The sequence below is a fragment of the Lissotriton helveticus genome, chromosome 5_1, assembly GCF_964261635.1.
Source record: "Lissotriton helveticus chromosome 5_1, aLisHel1.1, whole genome shotgun sequence".
NCBI lineage: Eukaryota > Metazoa > Chordata > Amphibia > Caudata > Salamandridae > Lissotriton > Lissotriton helveticus.
Window position 1 is genome coordinate 487,682,162 of NC_136065.1, and position 17,972 is coordinate 487,700,133.

Genomic DNA, 17,972 nt, shown 5'->3' on the forward strand with positions numbered 1-17,972 from the left:
CACTATTTGATGACATCTGTGTAGAGGGCAGTATGCCGCACTCTATGATGGAAGCACTTCTGGTTACCATCTTGAAGCCAGGGAAACCGCATGATGAGTGCAGCTCATATCGACCCTTGTGGCTTTTAAATGTTGACGCCAAACTCTTTGCTAAGGTGCTGGCCACCCGATTGGCGCTCCTCGCTGGTAGCCTGGTAGCCCCGGACCAGGCAGGATTTGTTCCTAGCAGAAACCTGGTCTACAACATAAGAACTGTTTTGGGGGTGCTCCAACATGTGCGACCTGACAGAAAGGCACTGGCAGTCTTCCTACACATGGAGAAGGCCTTCGACTCGGTAGAGTGGCCTTTCATGCGCAACGTATTGCAGCGTATGGGCCTGGGGCAGCCGTTCATACAAAAGATAGGGGCGCTCTATCACGAGCCGAGGGCGCGGCTACGTATGGGAGATCTGGTTACGGACTCCTTTCCCATTAGCAGAGAGACATGGCAGGGGTGCCCCCTCTCACCTCTCCTCTATGCTCTGGTGGCAGAACCGCTGGCATGTGCCCTGCAAGAATATCACGGAAACGAGGGCATAGGCTTCCCCGGATACAAGATCATAGTGTCAATGTACGCGGATGATACCCTGTTATATGTACGTGACCCCGATAACAATCTATCATCAGTCCTTAGGGAAGTGGTCCGCTCTGGGGCGCTCTCTGGCTTGCGGGTCAACTGGACTAAGTCGCTGGCCTTTCCACTCACGCCGATTACGCAACCAACGACGATGGAATACCCTCCAATGGACCACAGACGCGGTCCGCTATTTGAGGATACAGCTGCATACCGATGCAGATATCCTCTTTAGAGCCAACTATGGCACGGCCTTTAGCCAACTGGAGGATGACGTAATAGCTTGGAGCAAGCTCCCGTTGTCCTTAATGGGGCGTATATCCATAATGAAAATGGTTGTGCTCCCCCGTTTTTAGGTCTCGGCTAGCCGCGCGAAGCGCGTCTCCGCCGAGCCCCTATTGTCGGCATGTGAGCTTCCCAGGAGACAGTCCTGGCCGCGCGCATTGCCTTTGAGGCGATTTGAAAGTGGCACGCGCCGACTGGCACGCGCCGCGCTCTGCCTGGCTGTCTCCTGGGAAGCACAAACATACCCAGGCACACCTCCCCCTGCACGCATGCGCCCACACACACACACGAGCAGAGACAGACACACAGACAGATACACTCCCCCCTCCCCCCACTCCCCCCGCCGTCGCACACAGAGACACACACACAGGAGCGAACATACACGCACACACGTGCGCACACACACTCACACACACGAGCGCCCCCCAAGGCCCACTTACCTCCAATCCGGTGTTCTGACGCCTCCGCGGGGCTCTCCGGCATGGGAGCCCCGCATCACGCACTGCTCTTGACCAGGAACTCCGTGGGTGCGGGCTTCGCGCACAAGACGGAAGTCCCGCCCCCACGCTAGGTTTCGTTTTGAATGCGCGCGCAGATATTGCAGTCATCTCGCCTGATCCCCAACAGAAACCGACAGCGCAGAAGTTAATCGCAAGCTTTATTTTATGTACAAATAGTTCCTTCCTGCTGGCGATTTTTTCGGTCTTGTTGCTGGCTTGTTTTTTGGAGGCGCCTCAAAAGACAAAATACAAACCCTTGGTGATCTCATTGGGGCTGCATTACCGAAGGTTTGCACTGCGGTATAAACAATGCAAGTTCATTTGCACCAATTATGCTGCTTGTGTAATAGGGGAGGGTGCCGCGACGCCGATGGCGGACTGGCCTCTGGATTTTTTTCTTGAGTATTACACAAGCAGCACACTACTGCACTCTGCATCTGTCCCTATTTTACACTAGTGCATCGTTTCTGTTGTATGCTGCGTTGCTGCCTTCTGGTGACAATACACAGAGGAGGTTTGCACGTGTCATGTGCGTGCAAGATGCGCACGGAGGAAGGTGCGCATGGAAGCCAGGACAGAACCAGGGTGACAGGGTGACGTCTTCATTATCACTGGCGGAAGTAGAATAGTGCACAGGGGACGTGTGCACGTGACACGAGAATGCACGGCACGCACAGTAGGAAGGTGCATCGTGCACATAGAAGCCAGGAGAGAACCAGAGGGACAGGAGACATATCACTGGCGGAGGTGGAATAGTGCACAGAGTGCGTGTGCACGTGTCATGTGAATGCACGGCACGCACAGGAGGAAGGTGCGCACAGCAGCCAGGACAGAACCAGGGTGACAGGGAGATATCGTCATTGTCACTGGCGGAAGTAGAATAGTGCACAGGGGACGTGTGCACGTGCATCGTGCACATAGAAGCCCGGAGAGAACCAGAATGACAGGAGACATTATTACTGGCGGAGGTGGAATAGTGCACAGGGGACGTGTGCACGTGTCGTGTGCGTGCATGAGGCGCATAGGAACAAGGTGCGCACAGCAGCCAGGAGAGAACCAGAGTGACAGGGTGACGTCTTCATTATCCCTGGCGGAAGTGGTATAGTGCACAGAGGACGTGTGCACGTGTCATGTGAATGCACGGCACCCACAGAAGTAAGATGCATCGTGCACATAGAAGCCTGGAGAGAACCAGTCTGAGTGAGGGGAGACGTCTTCATAATCACTGGCGGAAGCAGATTCAGGGGGCGGCAGATGCAGAGTGCCCTGTACCCCGCCCCTCTCCCCACTCTCTCCCCCCAGCTCCCAGAACAGATTTTACACGGTGGATTGGTGTTACACGATGTCCATGACCAACACGGCCTAATTTCCGCACCTCCCGGGGCAGAGGCCGCATAATCCGGCGTGAAATCAGGATTTCACTCCGGATTCCGCTCCTCTGTGGGGGAAGGAAACAAATGTCCCCGGCCTGAGCCGCCTGAAGAGAGGGCTGTGGTGCAACCACGTCTACTGCAGCAACATAACGATAAAATAAACAAGCATTTGCAATGCAATAGGTCTCGCATTTACGCGAGTTTGAGCTACTGACATTGCAAATGACAGTGCCTTTTATTTTAGTTTTAAAAACGAAAACGAAAATCAAAGGCATTGTCATTTGCAATGTCAATAGCTCAAACTAGCGTAAATGCGAGACCTATTGCATTGCAAATGCTTGTTTGTTTTTGTTTATGACCCTGCCAATTGTTCTCCCCAGGTCATTCTTTGCATAGCTGCAACAACAAATGACAAAGCTGGCCTGGGCGGGCGGACAACCTCGTGTCCGCTGGACGACGCTAACCATGCCGTACTCCATGGGGGGGCTTGGCGCCCCTGACTTGGAGGCATACTACCGAGTAGCCCAGGCATCACATTTCCACACGTGGCTCCATGGAGACTGGGAAATCCCACATGTACGCATGGAGACCCTCTTCGCCGACCCTGATATGCTCCTACACACAATCTTCTGCCCTACAGATCGAAGAACGGGTGTACTAGACTCATTGATGGCCACTAACCATGCATGACACAGTCTATTGCAGATACAAAACGGTGCGCTGCTTTATTCACCAGTAATGCCGATAGACTGGGCCAGATGGCTGCCCCTGCTTACGGAAAAGGGGGTAGTTGCTGCCTTAAATAAACTGAACATACATACGGCGGGTGATCTGTTCACTGACGGAGTGGCTAAAACCTGGGAGCAAGCACTGGGAGCCTGTGAAACGCCCCCTCTACTCACATGATTCAAATTCCACAGGGTGCGCAGTGCTCTGGGCGACCTACTGGGTAGCGACATGGCGGAGCCTCCGGAGGTCCCTGAGCTCACGCATGTAATCAAAACCAAATTGCCCAGGAGGCTACTGGCCAGTTTATACAAGCTAACGCAGACAGACACACGATACCCATACACTAAGGCACGATTGTCATGGCAGACTGACTTAGACACTGTCCTAGACGACGACACGTGGCGCTACTGCTGCAATATCACCAAGAAAGTTTCACTTAATGGCCGACATCGGCTGATACACTTCAAATTTTTAAACCGAGTATACTACACTCCAGCTCGACTCTGCAGATATGGGTTGAGGGACTCTGCCCGCTGCGAAAGATGTAATGCCCCAGAAGCTGATTTTTTACACCTCGCCTGGCAGTGTCCTGGTGTTTGGGACTTTTGGGAGAAGATATTCGCAGACATAAGTAGGCTGACGGAGGTCGTCGTTACACCTAACCCTTTAATAGCCTTGCTAGGATACACTAAACAACTCCCTAGGGCGATCAGACGCCTAGTAGATATGGGCCTCCTGATAGCCCGCTGAGTTCTGGCCTGCTGCTGGATGAAGGGCCCACTGCCTACTCTGAAACGTTGGGCGTACAACATGCTTTACTGCTGTACACAGTCAGAAAACTACAGTGAACTGCAACCCCCCACTAGTAGGCCCAAGAATTTCTGGGGTTTCTATCACACATTCTTGTTGAGCAAGGAGAGCGCTGTTGAACCCACACATGAATAGAATATGGAAATGTTTATTGCCGGGAGCGAGGGCGTCAGGACTCAGAGGGATCCCTTTGAATTGTGAAGGCTGATTTGCGGAATATTTCTCAATGGGAAAATCTTTAATAGCTGAGACGGAATGCCGCCTGCCCGACTTTGGGTTGTTGGCTGAATGGCTGTGTAAACCTACCTCTTTAATGAATACGACGAACTGACGCTGTGTAAGCGGGAGACAACATCTGTTTTGGGCGGGGGGAGGGGGACTTGTAACTCCATCTTACTGTTTCTTATTCTAAAATGCAATAAAGACATTTTAAAAAAATACATAAATAAGGGTACCTCACTTGCATGGGTCAGCCTAGTGCCTTCAACAGGAAACTGCGCAAAACGCAACGTGGTTGCACCTCACTTTCGCAGTGAAAAATGACCCTTTTTTGGCAAAGTGCCTACCTGTAGTTTTTTAACCCTAGCTCTGCCGGCACCTAGGGAAACCTAGCAAACCTATACATTTTTGAAAACTAGACACCCAGTGGAATTCAGGATTGGGTGACTCGACTGCCTCTCACCAGGTTCTGTTACCCAGAATCCCTTGCAAACCTACAAAAAAACACATTTTCCTCACATTTCTGTGGTGGAAAGTTCTGGAATCTGCATGGATCCACGAATTTCCTCCCAACCAGCGTTCCCCCAGGTCTCCCGATAACAATAGTAGCTCACTTGTGTGGGTCAGCCTAGTGCCTGTGACCGGAAACGACGCAAAACGCAAAGTGGTCACACCTCAGTTTCGCAGTGAAAAATGAACCTTTTTTGGCAAGGTGCCTACCTGTAGTTTTTTAACCCTAGCTCTGCCGGCACCTAGGGAAACCTAGCAAACCTATACATTTCTAAAAACTAGACACCCAGGGGAACTCAAGATGGGGTGAGTCGACTGCCTCCCACCAGGTTCTGCTACCCAGAATCCCTTGCAAACCTAAAAAATTGACAAAATAAACACATTTTCTTCACATTTCTCTGGTGGAAAGTTCTGGAATCTACGTCGATCAACAAATTTCCACCCTCCCCGCGTTTCCCAAAGTCTTCTGAGAAAAATGGTACCTCACTTGCGTGGGTCAGCCTAGTGCCTGCGACAGGAAACGGCACAAAACGCAACGTGGTCGCACCTCAATTTCGCAGTGAAAAATTACACCTTTTTTGGCAAAGTGCCTACCTGTACTTTGTGAACCCTAGCTCGGCCGGAACCTAGGGAAACCTAGCAAACCTATACATTTCTGAAAACTAGACACCCAGGGAAATTCAGGATGGGGTGAATCCACAGCCTTCCAGCAGGTTCTGTTACCCAGAATCCTTTGCAAACCTAAAAAAAGACAAAAAAAAGCAAATTTTCCTCACATTTCAGGAGTGTAAAGTTCTGGAATCTGCGTGGATCAACAAATTTCCACCCACCCCGCGTTCCCCAAAGTCTTGTGAGAAAAATTCAGCTCACTTGCGTGGGTCAGCCTAGTGCCTGTGACAGGAAACGGCACAAAACGCAACGTGGTTGCACCTCAATTTCGTAGTGAAAAATGACCCTTTTTTGGCAGAGTGCCTACCTGTAGTTTTTTAACCTTAGCTCTGCCGGCACCTAGGGAAACCTAGCAAACCTATACATTTTAAAAAAATAGACACCCAGGGGAATTCAGGATGGGGTTACTCGACTGCCTCCCACAAGGTTCTGTTACCCAGAATCCTTTGCAAACCTAAAAAAAGACAAAAAAAAGCAAATTTTCCTCACATTTCAGGAGTGTAAAGTTCTGGAATCTGCGTGGATCAACAAATTTCCACCCACCCCGCGTTCCCCAAAGTCTTGTGAGAAAAATTCAGCTCACTTGCGTGGGTCAGCCTAGTGCCTGTGACAGGAAACGGCACAAAACGCAACGTGGTCGCACCTCAATTTCACAGTGAAAAATTACCCTTTTTTGGCAAAGTGGCTACCTGTAGTTTTTTTAACCCTAGCTCTGCCGGCACCTAGGGAAACCTAGCAAACCTATACATTTCTGAAAACTAGATACCCAGGGAAATTCAGGATGGGGTGACTCGACTGCCTTCCAGCAGGTTCTGTTACCCAGTATTCCTTGCAAACCTAAAAAATTGACAAAAAAAACATATTTTCCTCACATTTCTGTGGTGGAAAGTCCTGGAATCTGCGTGGATCAACAAGTTTCCACCCACCCTGCGTTCCCCAAAGTCTTCTGAGAAAAATGGTACCTCACTTGCGTTGGTCAGCCTAGTGCCTGCGACAGGAAACGGCACAAAACGCAACGTGGTCGCACCTCAATATCGCATTGAAAAATGACCTTTTTTTGGCAAAGTGCCTACCTGTAGTTTTTGAACCCTAGCTCTGCCAGCACCTAGGGAAACCTAGCAAACCTATACAGTTTTAAAAACTAGACACCAAGGGGAATTCAGGATGGGGTGACTTGACTGCCTCCTACCAGGCTCTCTTACCCAGAATCCCTTGCAAACCTAAAGAATTGACAAAAAAACACATTTTCCTCATTATTCTGTGGTGAAAAGTTGTGGAATCTGCATGGAACAACACATTTCCACCCACCCCACGTTCCCCAAAATCTTCTGAGAAAAATGGTAGCTCACTTGCATGGGTCAGCCTAGTGCCTGTGACAGGAAACGGCGCAAAACGCAACGTGGTTGCACCTCAATTTCGCAGTGAAAAATGACCCTTTTTTGGCAAAGTACCTACCTGTAGTGTTTGAACCTTAGCTCTGCCGGCACCTAGAGAAACCTAGCAAACCTATACATTTATAAAAACTAGACACGCAGCGGAATTCAGGACGGGGTGACTCGACTGCTTCCCACCAGGTTCTGTTACCCAGAATCCCTTGCAAACCTAAAAAATTGACAAAAAAACACATTTTCCTCAAATTTCTCAGGTGGAAAGTTCTGGAATCTGCGTGGATCAACAAATTTCCACATACCCCGCGTTCCCCAAAGTCTTCTGAGAAAAATGGTACCTCACTTGCGTGGGTCAGCCTAGTGCCTGCGACAGGAAACGGCGCAAAACGCAACATGGTCGCACCTCAATTTCGCAGTGAAAAATGACCCTTTTTTGGCAAGGTGCCTACCTGTAGTTTTTGAACCATAGCTCTGCCGGCACCTAGGGAAACCCAGCAAACCTATACATTTCTGAAAACTAGACACCCAGTGGAATTCAGGATGGGGTCAGTCGACTTCCTCCCACCAGATTCTGTTACCCAGAATCCCTTGCAAATCTATACAATTGACAAAATAAACACATTTTCCTCACATTTCTCTGGTGCACAGATCTGGAATCTGTGTGGATCAACAAATTTCCACACACCCCGCGTTCCCCAAAGTCTTCTGAGAAAAATGGTAACTCACTTGCGAGGGTCAGCCTAGTGCCTGCGACAGGAAAAGGCGCAAAACACAACATGGTCGCACCTCAATTTCGCAGTGAAAAATGACACCTTTTTTGGCAAAGTGCCTACCTGTAGTTTTTTAACCCTAGCTCTGCCGGCACATAAGGAAACCTAGCAAACCTATACATTTCTGAAAACTAGATACCCAGGGGAATTCAGAATGGGGTGACTCGACTGCCTCCCACCAGGTTCTGTAACCCAGAATCCCTTGCAAACCTAAACAATTGACAAAATAAACACATTTTCCTCACAGTTCTGTGGTGGAAAGTTCTGGAATCTGCGTGGATCAACAAATTTCCACCTACACCGTGTTCCCCAAAGTCTTCTGAGAAAAATGGTACCTCACTTGCGTGGGTCAGCCTAGTGCCTGCGACAGGAAAAGGCGCAAAACACAACATGGTCGCACCTCAATTTCGCAGTGAAAAATGACACCTTTTTTGGCAAAGTGCCTACCTGTAGTTTTTTAACCCTAGCTCTGCCGGCACATAAGGAAACCTAGCAAACCTATACATTTGTGAAAACTAGACAACCAGAGGAATTTAGGATGGGGTGACTCGACTGCCTCCCACCAGGTTCTGTTACCCAGAATCCCTTGCAAACCTAAAAAATGACAAAATAAACACATTATCCTCACATTTCGGTGGTGGAAAGTTCTGGAATCTGCGTGGATCAACAAATTTCTACCCGCCCCGCGTTTCCTCACGTCTCCCGGTAAAAATGGTACCTCACTTGCGTGGTTCAGCCAAGTGCCTGCGACAGGAAATGGTGCAAAACGCAACGTGGTCGCACCTCAATTTCACAGTGAAAAATTACCCTTTTTTGGCAAAGTGCCTACCTGTAGTTTTTTAACCCTAGCTCTGCCGGCACCTAGGGTAACCTAGCAAACCTATACATTTCTGAAAACTAGATACCCAGGGAAATTCAGAATGGGGTGACTCGACTGCCTCCCACCAGGTTCTGTAACCCAGAATCCCTTGCAAACCTAAAAAATTTACAAAATAAACACATTTTCCTCACAGTTCTGTGGTGGAAAGTTCTGGAATCTGCGTGGATCAACAAATTTCTACCTACCCCGCGTTCCCCAAAGTCTTCTGAGAAAAATGGTACCTCACTTGCGTGGGTCAGCCTAGTGCCTGCGACAGGAAATGGCTCAAAACGCAATGTGGTCAAACCTCAATATCGCAGTGAAAAATGTCACCTTTTTTGGCAAAGTGCCTACCTGTAGTTTTTGAACCCTAGGTCTGCCCAAACCTAGGGAAACCTAACAAACCTATACATTTATAATAACTAGACACCCATCGGAATTCAGGATGGGGTGACTCGACTGTCTCCCACCAGGTTCTGTTACCCAGAATCCCTTGCAAACCTAAACAATTGAACACAAAAACACATTTCCCTCACATTTCTGTTGTGGAAAGTTCTGGAATCTGCGTGGATACACAAATTTCCTCCCACCCAGCGTTCCCTCAGGTCTCCCGATAAAAATGGTACCTCACTGCGTGGGTGGGTCAAAGATCCGCAACAGGCAAAGGCCCAAAACCTAATGAGGCGACATCAAAATTACCTATCACAAACCAACCTGGTTTTGCATTGGGGTTCCCATGAATTTTTGGCCCGGGGCTCGGCGGCCATCTAGGGAAACATACCTAACCCATACATTTCTGGAAACTAGACACCAGGGGGAGTCCAGCAAGGTATAGCTTGCGTGGGTCCCTCATCATTCTACTACCCAGAATCCACTGCAAACCTCAAATTTCGCAAAAAATTCACTTTTTCTCACATTTCTGTGTGGTAAAGTTGTGGAATCCACGTGGATCCTCAAATTTCCTCCTACCCAGCGTTCTCCCAGGTCTCCCGATGAAAATGGTACCTCACTTGCGTGGCTAGGCATAGTGGCTGCAACAGGAAAAGAGCCAAATCATACGATGGAGACTTTAAAATTTTGTATAGCAAAACTACCTGTTTTTTGGGGTTGGGGCACCTGAGTTTTTGGCCCTGGGCTAGGTGGCCATCTTGGGAAAGTACCAAACCCAAACATTTCTGAAAACTCGACACCCGGGGGAGTCCAGCGAGGTATGGCATGCGTGGGTCCCCAACGTTTTCCTTCCCAGAATTCCCTGTAAACCTCAAAATTAGGTAAAAAAACACTTTTTCCACATATTTATGTGTGAAATCACCGTGCCGGCACAAATTTCCAACCCCACAGCGTTCCTCTTAGTGTCCCGAGTAAAATGATACCTCACTTTTGTGGGTGTGCAAAGCAGAACTGGCTAAAAACGTATTTTAAAAAAAAATTTAGCACTTAGAATTCTCGGTGCTATACTCTAAATCCCTATGTTTTGGGCTCCTCCTAGTCACAGGCCTTTGGCCCACCCACACAAGTGAGGTATCATTTTACTCGGGAGAACAAGGGGAACGCTGGGTGGTAGGACATTTGTGCCGGTCTGGAGATCCCACGCAAAAATGTATGGATTTATTTTTTTAACCTAAATTTGAGGTTTGCAGGGAATTCTGGGTAGGAAAACGTTGGGGGACCCACACATGCCATACCTCGCTGGACTCCCCGGGTGTCTAGTTTTCAGAAATGTTTGGGTTTGGTAGTTTCCCAAGATGGCCGCCAAGCCCGGGGCCAAAAACTCAGGTGCCCCCTCAAAAAAACTGGTAGTTTTGCTGTAGGTAATTTTAAAGTCTCCACCGTACGATTTGGGCTTTTTCCTGTTGCAGCCACTATGCCTACCCACGCAAGTGAGGTACAATTTTCATCGGTAGACCAGGGAGAACACTGGGTGGGAGGAAATTTGAGGATCCACGCAGATTCCACAACTTTACCACACAGAAATGTGAGAAAAAAATGATTTTTTTAGCAGAATTTTAAGTTTGCAGTGGATTCTGGGTAAGAGAATGATGAGGGACCTACGTAAGCCATACCTCGCTGGACTCCCCAGGGTGTCTAGTTTCCAGAAATGTGTGGGTTAGGTAGGTTTCCCTAGATGGCCGCGAGCCCCGGGCCAAACACTCATGGGGACCCCCTTGCAAAACCAGGTTGGTTTGTGATAGGTAATTTTGATGTCGCCTCATTAGGTTTTGGGCCCTTGCCTGTTGCGGGTCCTTGACCCACCCACGCAAGTGAGGTACCATTTTTATCGGGAGACCTGGGGGAACGCTGGGTGGGAGGAAATTTAATTGAGCCCAGTGATACCGCGCTTTCCCACACAAAAATGTGTGAAAAAACTGATTTGTTCAGCTACAATTGACGTTTGCAAGGGATTCTGGGTAAGGGAGCGTTGGGGGACCCACGCAAGCCATACCTCCTTGGAAGCCCCCATGTGTCTAGTTCTTTGAAATGTGTGGGTTTGATAGGTTTCCCTAGATGGCAGCTGAGCACAGGACCAAAAACCCAGGTGACCACCCATGCAAAACCAAATTGTTTTGACTTAATTATGTTTTTAGTTCTACAGCGTGAGAGTTTTGGGACAATATTGCATGGAAATTGTGGCAGACATTTTCATGTTTGCAGGACATTGTGGATAAAAAAATAACTTAGAATTCACAAGAGAGACATCACCATATACTCCCATGGTTTAACAATAATATCTACATTTAGTAAGTTATTTATAGCTGTAATGTACACCTAAGCAGAGTTACTCAAAAGTCAAACATTCCAGCACAGCTATCTATTCCTCAAACACACACACATACTGGTTGGATTTGGCATGAGGGCGAGTGATGGTTCAGTACATAACATTTTATTAACAAGATATTTCACAGAAATGAAATTCTCTAACAATAAATAAATGCATAAAAACCGAACCAGTGACTCGCAACTCGTGAGCTGTAAGGCACAATAAGGCACCCACCGTTTTACAGGCCATTCACGTACCTTTCATACCTGATACACACCAGACCATTCACACCATCCAGGAGCAAAAGCAACACATTACAACCTTCACAAAAAGGAACATGGTACACCCTGCTTCAGAAAGAGAAAAAAGACAAATATTACTGCACAGCCATCTAATCCGCAAGCACACACACATACTGGTTGGATTTGGCACAAGGGTGAGTGATGATTCAGTATATACAACTGTATTAGCAAGTTATTTCACAAAAATGAAATGCACTGCTAATAATTGAATGTATGAGAAACTGAACCATTGACTCACAGCTCGTGAGCTGTAAAGCCACGTCAAGGCACCAACTTCTTTACAGGCCATTCATACACCTTTCATATGTGTGACACATACAAAACATACACACCGGCAGCCACGGGCCCATCACATTACAACACTCACACCAGCAGACAGCGCCATTCAAAGTCCCATCACTTTCACACGCCCACATTCCTGGCACAACAACTACACAAAGTGATGGACTGCGTGGAGTGTCACTCAGCTAGCAGTGTGTGTAGTGACCAACAGAAAGTAACTACTCACACACCGCCAGCCGAGCGCCAGTCCACCCACACCACCATCCAAGCACCAGGCCATAAACACTGCCAGCCAAGCGCCACTTCACACACACCGCCAGCCAAGCACCTCTACACGCACACTGCCAGCCAAGCGCCACTCCACGCACATCGCCAGCCAAGCGCCACTATACGCACACCGCCAGCCAAGCGCCACTCCACGCACACCGCCAGCCAAGTGCCACTCCACACACACCGCCAGCCAAGCGCCACTCCACCCACACCACCAGCCAAGCGCCACTCCATGCACACCGCCAGCCAAGCACCAGCCTACGCACACCACCATCACATTTTGAATTTTTTTAAACAAAACAAACACAAACAAATTGCAAATAGATACAAATCTAGTAAAACAAAATCTGTAACTAAATACTTTGCACAAATGCCAAACTTAAAACAGAATACAATTTTTAAAAAAACACAGACCAGGCAGTTCATTTTACCACTCATTGATACTCCCAAAAACTATTTTGTGTGTGGTAAGCTCTATAACAAGCAGGCACACACAGCGCAGGGTTAGAAGGAGACCCAGGGCAGAAAAGAAGAGTGTCCTTCCGCAAACCTCTTCGCCAACAGACTCTACATCCTAGTGGGAAAGTCTTTTGTAGATGTGGGAGGAATGTAATCAGGAAAGTGGCGATCTTTCAATCGAGCCACATCCTCCACCACTCTAAATCTAGTAACACTTACTTGTTCCACAACAACAAGGCTAGATATCACAGAGTGCTGAAACTGAAGACATGTCAACTTCTATGCAGGAGAACACTCCTTGAACACAATAAAAGCATTGAAAGTTGCTAAGTTGAAAAAATGGATGGCCAACGTCTTATACCAAACATAAGCCTTCCGAATAGCAGTGTAAGGTTCCAACCTCTGATCTACTCTGTCAACACCACCCATGTGCTTATTATAGTCCACAATGCACACAGGTTTGTGCACATCAGTAACCTGACCCCAAACAGGCACAGGTGAAGTACTCTCATCATGGATGGTAGTCGGCATGTACACATCCCTCCTGTACACAAATTTCACAGCTAGTAGTTCTTTACTATGCAAGGAACTGCACTGACCCCTCTGAAGTTTCTTGCAAACAAGCTCCTTCGGAAAACCTTTGTGGTTAAAGCCGATTGTGCCACATGCAAAAGTGTCCACTTTAAACAATTTCTTAAACAATTGCACAGCAGTGTAGAAGTTATCAAGGAACAAATGGTGGCCTCTGTTGAACAGTCTTCTAGCAAGATCCCACACAATTTTCTCTGACACTCCAAAAGTGGATGGACAACCAGGGGGGTAAATAGTGGAATCTCTTCCAGTGTACACACAAAAATTAAAAACATATCCTGTCTTACTCTCAGACAACATATATAATTTAATTCCATAGCGTGCCATCTTATTAGGGATGTGCTACCTAAAAACCAAACGACCCTTGAACAAAACCAAAGACTCATCAATAGATATTTCTTTCCCTGGAATGTAAATCTCTGAAAAACGATCAACAAAATGATCAAGAACAACCCAAATCTTAAAAAGACGGTCACAGTCAGGGTGACTACGTGGCAACGCCAAATAATTACCCAGAAAAGGCAACATGCGTAGCAAAAGTAAATACCGATCACGAGTCATAACAGCTGGAAATATGTCTGTTGCCATCAAGGGACTGGAAGACCAATATGAAGCCAGGTTCAGCTTCCTTACCAAACCCATCAATAAAGTCAAACCCAAAAACTTCTTTAGCTCTTCCAGATTTGTGGGAGTCCACCGGGTAGCTCTAGAGTGGGGCCTAAGTTTGTCACTGTTGTCCCTCAAAAACTGTTCAGCGTACAAATTAGTCTGCTCAACAATCTCACCCAAAAACACATCATCCATAAATAACTGAAAATACTGTATAGGCAAATAAAATTCACAATCCACTCTACACCCTGCATCACCGCTAAAGGCAGGCAACACCGGCTGCACCATGTTAGGATCAACCCAGAGTCCAGCACTTCCAGTAGGAAGACTAGCAGCCTCAGGCTGCAATCCAGATACCTCTTGCACCATCGCCACAGCAGTATCCTCTTCTAAAACAGGCCCTTCATCTGCACTGAGAGAACCTTCATCATCCGATGATTCCATGTGGAGAGAAAACTCACTGCCAGCATCTTCCCCTCCCTCCTCTCCCTCAGACACACTGTCAGTGTCACAATCTGGCTCAGAGTAAGATTCAAGAAGCATACCAACCACCTGCTGAGCAGTCATTCTACGGCAAGCCATAATGATTACTAATAAAGGTAACTTGTCACACAAGTCAACAACAACAAACTATGTAAAATAAGCAATGAACAAAATTCACTTTTATCAAAAATAGCTAAACACTGCAAAACGATACCACTCACTTGCAAGAGGCAGTTACACCATGTAATCTGCACAGACACAGTATGGATCAACAATAACCCACTAAAAAAATGAGAAAAAAAATTACACATTAGACAATGCAAAATATATCACAAAGATTTTCTTGCTCAAAACACTAACTAAATATGCTGCCACTATGAGATCACTTACACAAAAATTCAATCCTACATTACAATATTACTCATTTGGAGCAAACACAACAGAAATATTTTACTTACCAAAAAACTGCAGTTACGCAAAACTGCACAAACACTGACGAAACCACAAACAGGAATCAAAAGAATTACACTAGAATAAAAAGGAGAACAAAACATTACAATCACATATGCAAACAATGCACCAAACCACCATCCAAGCTAAGGGGTAGGTGGGCCTAAGAGTATAAATTAAATATTAACTCCCGTAAAAGGGGAGCAACCCTTGCCCTTGAGCCCCCCTCAAAGCAAAAATAAAAAAAAACTCTTGTATCTAAAGACTTCTGCCCCCCCTTGGGAGCAGATGGGACTAAAAACATACTGCTACTCTGCCACCCAAAGAGGCAGAAATGGTCACAATCATCCTCCCATAAAGAGGAGTAACCCATGTCCAAAGGCGGCACACCACCGTTAAAAAAAAATACTTGGTGGGCTACTGGCCCTACAAAAAAAAAAAAGAATATGCCGTACTGCCCCTCAGGGTGATATCAAAAGGGATGATGGACGGAGCGCTTCAGCAAATCTAACTCTCACCCCCATCAACTAATCTGGGTTTAATCCATCATCATTCTTTAGCTCACTTCACCACCCTAGTTCAATACTTTTAAAACAGCCCCCCCGGAGGCAAACAAAGACAAATGATAGGCCCCCAAAAGGGGAGCAACCCTTGCATAAGGGGTCGCTCCCCAAAACTACATTTTAAAAACTGGTCTCCCTAAAATGGCCCCCATGAAAGTGACCCTTGCCCAAGGGGCCACTCCCCAGCACATTGGCCTGATTTAATAAAAAAATTAATTCTGCCCCCCCCAAGGGTCAGACAAAGCAATTTATAATGCCCCCAAGACTGAATTTGAAAATATAGGCACCCTAAAATGCCCCCCATGGGAATGACCCTTGTCCAAGGGGCCACTCCCTAGCACAATGGCACACTTATATAATAAAATTAAAATCCAGATCCCCAGGGGGGCAGACAAAGCTAACAACATTGCCCCCAAAAGGGGAGTGACCCTTGCCTAAGGGGTCGCTCCCTAAGACTAAATATTTAATTAGGCATCGCCTAAAATGGCCCCCATGGGAGTGGCCCTTGCCCAAGGGGCCACTCCCCAGAATAGTGGCACATTTTCTATCAAAATGTTAAAATTCTGCCCCCCCCGGGGGCAGACAAAGCTAACAACATTGCCCCTAAAAGGGGAGCGACCCTTGCCTAAGGGGTCACTCCCCAAGATGAAATATTTAAATAGGCATCGCCTAAAATGGTCCCCATGTGAGTGGCCCTTGCCCAAGGGGCCACTCCCAAAAACAATGCCCGATTTTGCCACATTTAAAAATATTTTAATAATGTTGTGCCCCCTCCCGGGTGGCCAACAACATAAAAAATTATGCCCCCTAAAGGGGAGAGACTCTTGCCCAAGGGGCCGCTCCCCAAACCAACAGTGGGCATTCCTGCTGCACGATCGAATGATCGTGCACCAAGAATGCTCAAAAGAGGCATTGAGGGAAAGGAAAACCCTTTCCTTTCCCCCCGATGCCTCTTTAGTTTCAATCCCCCCTCCCCAGCCCCCAAACTTACCTTGTTTCTCCTCCGACGCGCAGGAGGCAAATAGCTTCCCTGCACGTCGGAGGAGAAAGGGGAGGCGCGCTGACGTGATTGATGACGCGGGCAGGGGGGCGGGGGGAGGCAGGGGAAGGTCTTCCCCTGCCTTCCCCGTGAAAATTATCTAGATCGGGCACCCAAGGGGCAGCGCCAGAGCTCCCCCGTGGGTGGGGCTCATGACGAGCTCAGCTCGTCATGAGCACCCGAGAGCTATATGCCATGATGAACTGAGCTCGTCTTGAGCATACAAGGGGTTAAGCAAAGAATGGAAGAACTCATAACAGACACCCTTGGAGATGTACAAGTGGATTATGTAACACACTTGGTAAAGGCCTATATTATGTGCCTAACAATAAAATGATGAAGATGGTACAGTGATGGTGGGGCTTAGCTTGGTGGAGTGTAGAGAGAGGTTCTCTTAGTGGTGCAGATGAGAACAGCAATGATCAGGGAGAGCCGCCTATTGATGTTTCCACATCTATTCGCCAACACCTTAAGCAGAAAGAGAGATATCCTGCCAATTATGAAGGACCTTATAGCAAAATATTGCAAGACAGCATTGAGCCTACCAAACCCCTTGAAGGTGGAGTACAAAGGGAAAAAGTGTTCCCTTTCACACATCTGGAGCTGGGGCATAGTTTATTACTCTGAGGTGTGGGCCTGGGGCTAGGCTACGGAGACTGAAGGGACCTGTAAAATGTGTACTCTTAACTGTTTTCTTTTTCCTCAATGATATCTATCCTCAGTCCAGTCCCGTGTTGAGCTCGATAAGAGCTGCTGCGATTGTGTAATGACTCTTTTTAGGCGATTGTTTATAGGAAACTGAGGCAGTGGGGTTTGATGTCTTGTCTATCTCTAGGCACAATTGTGATAAAGGACTCCTTTTATTTGTACCTCTTCCTGTGGTGAATTCATGTATGGGGTTGAGAATGTTTTGATTATGTTCACTAATGCTGCTAATAAACAGATTTAAATCTAATCTATTGGCCTCAGGCAGTTACAGTTATATCCAGTGATGGCAAACACCCCTCTAACCTATGAAGTTAGGCATTTCAAGTATAACACACTGGTCTCCATTGTTTTATGTTAAGTGATATTTCTATGTTACCTGATATTTCTAAAGCGCAACGTTCACCCCGATGTGTCTTGGTGCTAGTGGTATTATAGAAGGAGCAAGGGAAGACGTGTCTGACACATAACCTTTCTGGCATAGAACACCATTACCTGTTAAAATGTGCTCAATAAGCAGAATAAATCATAATAGCTGTCACTGTAACCTGCATCAAAAGCAACATTGGTTGAAGCCATATACCATAATAACCAACTAGACCCTAAGCATACCATAGATTTTGGGTAAAATCTCAAATTGATCTTAAAAATGCACTGCTGACTTTCCCAAAGTTTATCTGGCAAAATACCAGTCAAAACCTCATTGAAGTGCATGTGTGCAAGAGTTTATTGGTGA